We start from the raw sequence: 7,511 nt of genomic DNA on the forward strand, positions 1-7,511 counted from the left end.
ACATATCTGGGTGCACCAATATTTGGGGCATATAAGTTGATGATGGTTATATCCTCCTCTTGAATTGTTCCCTTTATTAATATGTAGTGTCCGTCCTTGTCTTTCTGTACTGATTTTAATGAAAAGTTTACTTTGTCAGATATCAGGATAGCTACACCTGCTTTCTTACTGGGGGCATTTGATTGGTAGATCCTTTTCCACCCCTTCACTCCTAGTTTGTTTGTATGTTTGGCTGAGAGGTGTGTCTCCTGAAGGCAACAGATGGATGGGTCTTGTTTTCTGATCCAGTCCTCAGTTCGTTTTCTTTTAATTGGCGAATTCAGCCCATTTATATTAAGAGAAAGTATAGAGAGATGTATTGTTGTCCCTGCCATTCCGTTTTCCTAAGTTTTTCTTCTTTCCTTTCCTCCTGTGCTTGCTCAGTTAGACTTTGAGTAACACCTGTTTGGGGCAGGCCCCAGTCCTGAGCTTCTTTTGCACAAGGCTAGCACTCTACCACTTGCGCCACAACACCACTTCTGGCATTTTCTGTGTATGTGGTACTGAGGAATTGAACCCAGGGCTTCATGCATGCTAGGCAAGCACTGTACCACTAAGCCACATTCCCAGACCAATCCTCCTACTTATGATTCATGGATAGTTGGGATAATAGGCATACACTGCTGAACCAAAAAAAAATTTTGGTCATGGGGCTTGAACTTGGGGCCAAGGCACTGTTCCTGAACTCTTGTACTCAAGGCTAGTGCTTTTGCACTTTGAGCCTTAGTGCTACTTCCCAAGATTTTCTTTTTTTGGTCGGTCTTGGTGCTTGAACTCAGGGCCTGGGCACAGTCCCTGAGTTTTTTATTCAAGGCTAACACCACAACAGCTCTACTAACTACTTCCTGGTGGTTAATTGGAGATAAGAGTCTCATGACTTTCCTGTCCCAGCTAACTTTGAAGCATGCTCCTCAGATCTTAGCCTCCTAAGTAGCTAGAATTAGAGGCATGAGCCACTGATGCCTGACTGAACCCAGATTATTTTATTTGTTTGTTTGTTTTTTTGGGGGGGGGTCCAGTTGTGGGGCCTGAACTCTGGGCCTGGGCGCTGTCCCTCAGCTCTTCAGCTCAAGGCTAGCACTCTACCACCTGAGCCACAGCGCCACTTCCGGCTTTTTTCTTTTTGCTTATGTGGTGCTGAGGTATCGAACCCAGGGCCTCAGCCATGCAAGGCATGCGCTCTACCACTGAGCCACCTTCCCAGCCCCATGAACCCAGATTTTTTTAAACTGAATGTTTAATGCATTTGTAGGAACAGAAGGAATGCAACAGGATTATAATTTATATATTAGATGTATATGTAGAAGATGTTTCATTTATCAAGGAATTTTTCCTATTTCCACATTTTTCATCTTCATCAAAGCCATAAGCAGCAGGTACTACTCTTATGAACTACTGCATTGCATCTTTTCACATCATTATCATTGTACTATTTCACAGTAAAATTATTCAAATTAGAACCCTTTAAGTTACAGCAAATGGCAAATTCTTTTGAACAAGTGCTAAAGGACCAAGGGTTTTAAGTAGAGGGTCTACTGGCACAAATTTCCTACTTATTCATATTATTAAAACAGTAATAAGGGAATGAGAACTACTTTAATGGAAAAAGAACTCAGAAATGAGGTCATTAAATACAACTAAGTTCATTTTAAATATAAATACCATGGATTTCCTGATTAGTACCAGGTAATATCTAAATTGTCTATCCAGAATTCTGGTCTTAGAGAAAAAGGTCAGATACAACTACAAAGAAGGTGCTTCATATCATCAGGTCCATTTTTCAAACAACTAAGATCCTTTGGGGAAAATCACATTAGTCTTTCTTTTTATCAGAGATTTCTATTGGTCCTTTTGTTGGTAATCCATTTGTGTCTGCATTCTTGTAGCCTACTATGCTTTTATTTTTATTGTTGGCTTCTTGTACAGCTTTTCTAGGCCATATATGGCCAACAAAAGGGGAGACCAGAGGGTACAAGTATGGTTCCAGGAAGTTTTTGAAGATCCAGAACAGAACTGGAATGATGATTCAAGGAATGCACACCATTGTCCCAGGCTTGAGCTCCTAAACGCAAACCCACTTTGTGATCCGGAAGCCCCCAGGCCAAATCTGAACCCATATTTTTTTATTGTGTGTTGGACCTAAGGCCTGAGCTCAGGGCCTGGGCACTGTTCCTGAGGTTTTGCTCAAGGTTGGCACTCTAGCATTTGAGCCACAGCTCCACTTCCCGCATTTTTGATGGTTAACAGTAGATCAGAGTCTCATGGATATTGCTTTGAACTGCAATCCTCAGATCTCAGTCTCCTCCGTAGATAGGAGTACAGGAATGAGCCACTGGAGCCCAGCTTTTTAAAAAATTTTGTGCTTGTCTTGGGACTTGAACTAAGCTTCTTTTGCACAAAGCTAGTGCTCTACCACTTGAGCCACAGCTCCACTTTTGGTAAAGTCTCAAGGACTTTATTGCCATGGCTGGCTCTGAGCTGTGATCCTCAGCTCTCAGCCTCCTGAATAGCTAGGATTATAGGCCTGAGCCACCTGCACCTTGCCAAGTCTTTATTTTTTTATTTTAACAGCCTACTTCCAGCAGAACTCACTGAGACCAGTGTTAATTTGTTCCACCAGTGATATCTTAATCACTAACCATAGGCCTCACCTCTTGAAGATACATGTCATTTTCACACTGGAAACAAAGTGACCAGCATCAGGACTAAAGTGACCAGCAGCAGGACTCATGTGTCAATCCATAACAATAACCTGCTTTGTCTGAGATACTGATTAGAAGTTTTAAAGGTCTCTACTGGTGTCTAGATTGTGTTTTCTCTAGGATCTTCTGTTGTATTCTTATTACATTTTTCTTAGGCTGGTATTTCCCCCTCTGATTATATACTAATTGATTTTAAAATGAATATTCATTTAGTCCTTACTGTGATCTAAACACTGTTCCAGACAAGTTCCTGTCCTCAGGGAGCTTGGTTGTAGGGATGAAGTTGCAATTGTCATGTAAATCAATGGACAAGGGGGAATTTTACTTCGTAGCAACTGTCACAAAGGAAATGAATAAGGTGACTGACAGTGAGTGAGAGGGAGCAATCTCTTTAGAGTGACTGACAGAAAGGCATAGGACCTGACACTGGAAGTCAGACTGAACAGCCAGCAAGATGACAACTGAAAGTCACCATTCCAGAAGACCACATGGACATAATCATGTACAGCAAAGGAGGTTATTCTCAGCAGTGGTTGACAAAGCCACCTCTCTCACGGGAGAGGGAGAAATGGTGCCCATTCTTTGTTCAGGGTCAAATTTATAGTCAGGGGGTTAGGAGTGGGAAGTATGAGAAGCAGCTGAATGCTAAAGATAATAGATAGCCTGGGCAGTGTTTTCTGATTGTAATAGTTGACAGTTAGGTAGCATTTTGCTGATGCAGCTGGGGGATAGGGGTAAAATGGTAGTCCAGGAAGTGAAGTGTGAGGAACAGCCAATGGCCAGGGCTGGAGGTCAGTTGCAGTTAGGTCTGGCCAGATCAACTGGTTTTGTGGGAGGGGCTGAGGACCTGAAATGGAGGGCATGCTAAAGACAACCATTTGGTGGTGTTTCGAGAGGAACAGGTTAGATTACAACTCTAATGGGGGACCTGATGTAAAGAGTTGACTTTCATTTAACTGCAGCTGGAAGCCTCTAAGGCTTCATGCTCTCCCTTTGCTTTTTTTATGCAAAGCCAGTGTTGGGCCACTTGAACTACATCTCCACCAGGCAATTTGCTCATTAAGTGGAGGTAAAAGTCTCTTGGATTTGTCTCTTGTCTGCTCAGGCTGGCTTTGAACTGAGATCTTCAGATCTTAGCCTTCCAAGTACTTAGGATTACAGTACCAGCCACGAGCATTAGTTATATTATTAATGAATAGCTTCTGAGTGTTCCATGTTCCAACATCAATCAGCAAGAATGAGCAGCAAGGAAGCCATGAGCAGGTGTAGCAATTGTCTAAACTAAGAGGAAGGTCAGGACAACTGGGAGGGTGTTTAGGAATAGTCACCAGGGTTACAATGGGTCACAAAGGCAGAAAAGAAAGTGTTCTACTCAGGAGAGAATAGTTATCTGTCAGCCACTGCTGAAAGACCACAGATTAGGACAAATCAGTGGGCTTCAGGTGTGGCTGGTGAGGTTGATGACAGCTTAGCCATCTTAGGAGAGGAGTGAGGTGGGGCTCCAAGGGGTGACACCGAGGATCTGGATATGGTAATTGCATAGGAAGTTCCTATGGGGCTGAATTAGCTACTAAGGACTGGCAGCTTGGAACTGGAAATTACTTGAACATTTGTCTCACTTTCAAACATGTTTAATGTCCATATTTCTTCCGGAGCTCCTCCTTTCTGTATATTCTCCTCTTGCTTGTCAGAAAGCATCCCAGTAAAGGACAAATGGCTTTGAAATCACTTTTTCTTCTATATTATTTCTGATTATCTACCAGAAAAAAAGAGTTTTTGAATTCTGTGTTAATGGGTTTACATGTGGGATTGGAGTTCTGTTTTGATGGCTGGTGCTTAAATGCAGAGGAAGCTGGGGAACGGGGGGCGGGTGGCTAGAGCAGGTGTGGGGGAATTATCCAAAAATGAGTGAATGGAATGATTGAAACTGTGACATGCTGCCTGAGTGCATTCAATATTTGAAACAAGACATTAAACCATGAACTTGAAAAATATCCTTCATAGCATAAAAAGCAACAAGCATGGTCAATCTCCAAGTACCTAACAATCACACACACACACACACACACACACACACACTGCATCCCCAATTTTTTATCTTTATTGAACAGGTGGTGAATTGGGGGGGGTTACAGTTACGTAAGTAAGGAGTACATTTGTTTTTAAACACTTGCCCCATCCCTCATTTTCTCCAACTTACCCCTCCTTATTCCCCTCCCCACCAAGTTGTAAAGTTCATTTCCAACATAGTGTCATGTGAGTATCAATGTTGCTCTAGTTCATCCTTTGTTCTGCTGTTTCTATGATTTTCTTTCTCTTCCACAGATCAAATAAACTTATATACAAGACACAAGGTACAGACAACTAAAAGAGAAAAAAAGTAAATAACTACATACAGGATATAGTAAGAATCTCTTGTTTCCAATTCTTGGAGTTCATGTTACACTGCATTACATGTGGTCCTATAGACTTAGCAATTGGGTTATTGAGGTCCCCTGTTAAGAATATCATAGACATAATCTAGTTATTACAAATTAGGGAAACTATGCAACCTACTTTTATTTAGCACTGCATACTTCGCTTAATATAATTTTTTCCATGTCTTTCTATTTCCTTATGAATGGGGCAATGCCATTCTTTCTGATAGAAGCATAGAACTCCATTGTGCATACATATCACATTTTCTTGATCCATTCATCTACTGAGAGTCATCTGGGTTGGTTCCATAGCTATGGTAAATAATGCTGCAATGAACATGGTTGTGCTAGTAGCTTTAATATGGCCTTTTTGTGGTCATTTAGGTAAATGCCCAGGAGTAGTATTGCGGGGCCATGGGGAGCTCTATGTTTAGCCTTTTGAGGAACCTCCATACTGCTTTCCAGAGTGGCTGAACATGTTTGCACTCCCACTAACAGTGTAGTAGTGTTCACTTTTGGCCACATCCCCACCAGCATCTGTTATTATTAGATTTCTCAATATTGGCCATTCTAACTGGGCTAAGGTGGAATCACAATCCCATTTCTTTAAAATTGGTAATGAGCTTGAACTCACCTCATGATCATTTGGTACTTAGTTTAAAAGATACTAACCGTGATCAGTTGGTACTTAGTTTAAAAGATACTATCTGTTAAATTTCCCACCTCCCTGGGAAGTACTGGGTTTTGAATTCAGGACCTTACTAAGCAGGCAGTCTACCACTTGAGTCACTCTGACAGTCCCTGTAAACCTCTTTGATGATAAAGATCAGATGCAGGGATATGGAGATTTAAAGTGTTAAAGTACCAGCCAGTCCTATGGTCTTCCCTTTTCAGCCTCATCATAGCCTTGTGCAGTAAGTAGGTTACTTAGGTCTAGAGAACTACTACTTTTCTATCAAGGTAATTTGCTAGTTTTCTGTTAATCTTGAAAGAATGATTTTTCTTAAGGGTTCCTGCTTTGGCCAGGTGGGTTGGCCTCCTTGTTAATTGCATTTTAGTTACAAATATCCTTTTCCTCAGCACTTTAATTAAAACATCTTGTTAGAAGCCCCTTGAATTTTAGTTACATCCTGTTAATTAAGCCACAACTGTGAACCTGAGCTCAGCCAATGTGAGCAGGGGGTGGGGTGGGGAGGTGAGGCCTGCTGGGTTAGGGATAAAAAGGGAGCTGCCTACCTGTACTGTGCTTGCTTGCCATATTTTTGGCTAATGGGGTCCTCTTCTGCAGAAGTAAACTTTGCTTTGCTGAGTTCCTTTCTAGTTGGTGTCTTTATTACTACGTGACACCCCAAGATCCTGAGCTATTTCTAACATACAGCCGTATTTCCTGTGGGTAACACACTTAAGAGACCCATCTGTTCTCCACACTAATGCTTACTCACTATTATTGAAAAAAGATTTTTTGTTATAGCAATATATGAATGAACTACAATATTAAGATGATACATGGCTGATTAAAAAAATTAAAGCAGCAACTAGTCTCAATATTCAGAAGCATCTATTTACAACTTTCCTGTTTGGTTTTTTTTTTGGTTTGGATAGCCACTTCTGTATTTTTGAGATACATAAATCTATTTAAAATGTAATATTTAAAAATATCAAAATCAAGCCAGGTGCCGTGGCTCATGCCAGCTACTCCAGGGGCTAGATCTGAGGATTGTGGGGGTAAAGTCAGCCCAGGCAGGAAAGTCTGTGAAACTCTTATCTCCAATAAACTACTCAGAAAACTGGAAGTGGCGCTGTGGCTCAAGTGGTAGAGTGCTAGCCTTGTGCTGAATTGCTGAGGGACAGTGCCCAGGCCCAGAGTTCAAGCCCCATGACCGACAAAACCTTCCCCCAAATGAAATCTATCTGTGCTTGAGTGACTCAGGTCTGTAATCTTAGCTACTCAAGAGGCTACGTGAGCGATTGAGGTTTGAAGTAAGCTCAGAATAGTGAGACTTCCCATCTCCAATTAACCCCCAAAATGGCATGCTTCAAGTGGTAGAGCACCAGCTGTGATCAAGAAAGCCAAGCAAGTGTGAGGCCCTGAATTTGAGCCTCCAACTCACACCGTTGAGTACAAGTGATAATATGTAAATGTATAAAAAAGTATCCTTTAAAACTGAAGAAGGAATTGAATAGTATTTACTTGAATATAAGGACTTTGTCATTTTTTGCCCACCTGAAACTCAGAATGCAATTCCTCTATGCTCTCAACATCAGTTCTGCTTGGTTCATTATTCTGTGTTTACGATGACTGATGCACATGATTTCTTTTCTTTTTTTCTCGTTTTTTTGGGGGGTGTCAATA

The 7,511-nt window shown here is 41.4% G+C and overlaps 1 pseudogene; it reads right to left on the reverse strand.

Annotated features, from left to right (window-relative positions):
• Positions 1-1,687: 1,687 nt before the first annotated feature.
• LOC105985950 lies at positions 1,688-2,083 on the reverse strand (annotated as a pseudogene).
• Positions 2,084-7,511: the final 5,428 nt, after the last annotated feature.

The sequence above is a fragment of the Dipodomys ordii genome, unplaced genomic scaffold (genome assembly GCF_000151885.1).
Source record: "Dipodomys ordii isolate 6190 unplaced genomic scaffold, Dord_2.0 Scaffold32, whole genome shotgun sequence".
NCBI classification, from domain to species: Eukaryota; Metazoa; Chordata; class Mammalia; order Rodentia; family Heteromyidae; genus Dipodomys; species Dipodomys ordii.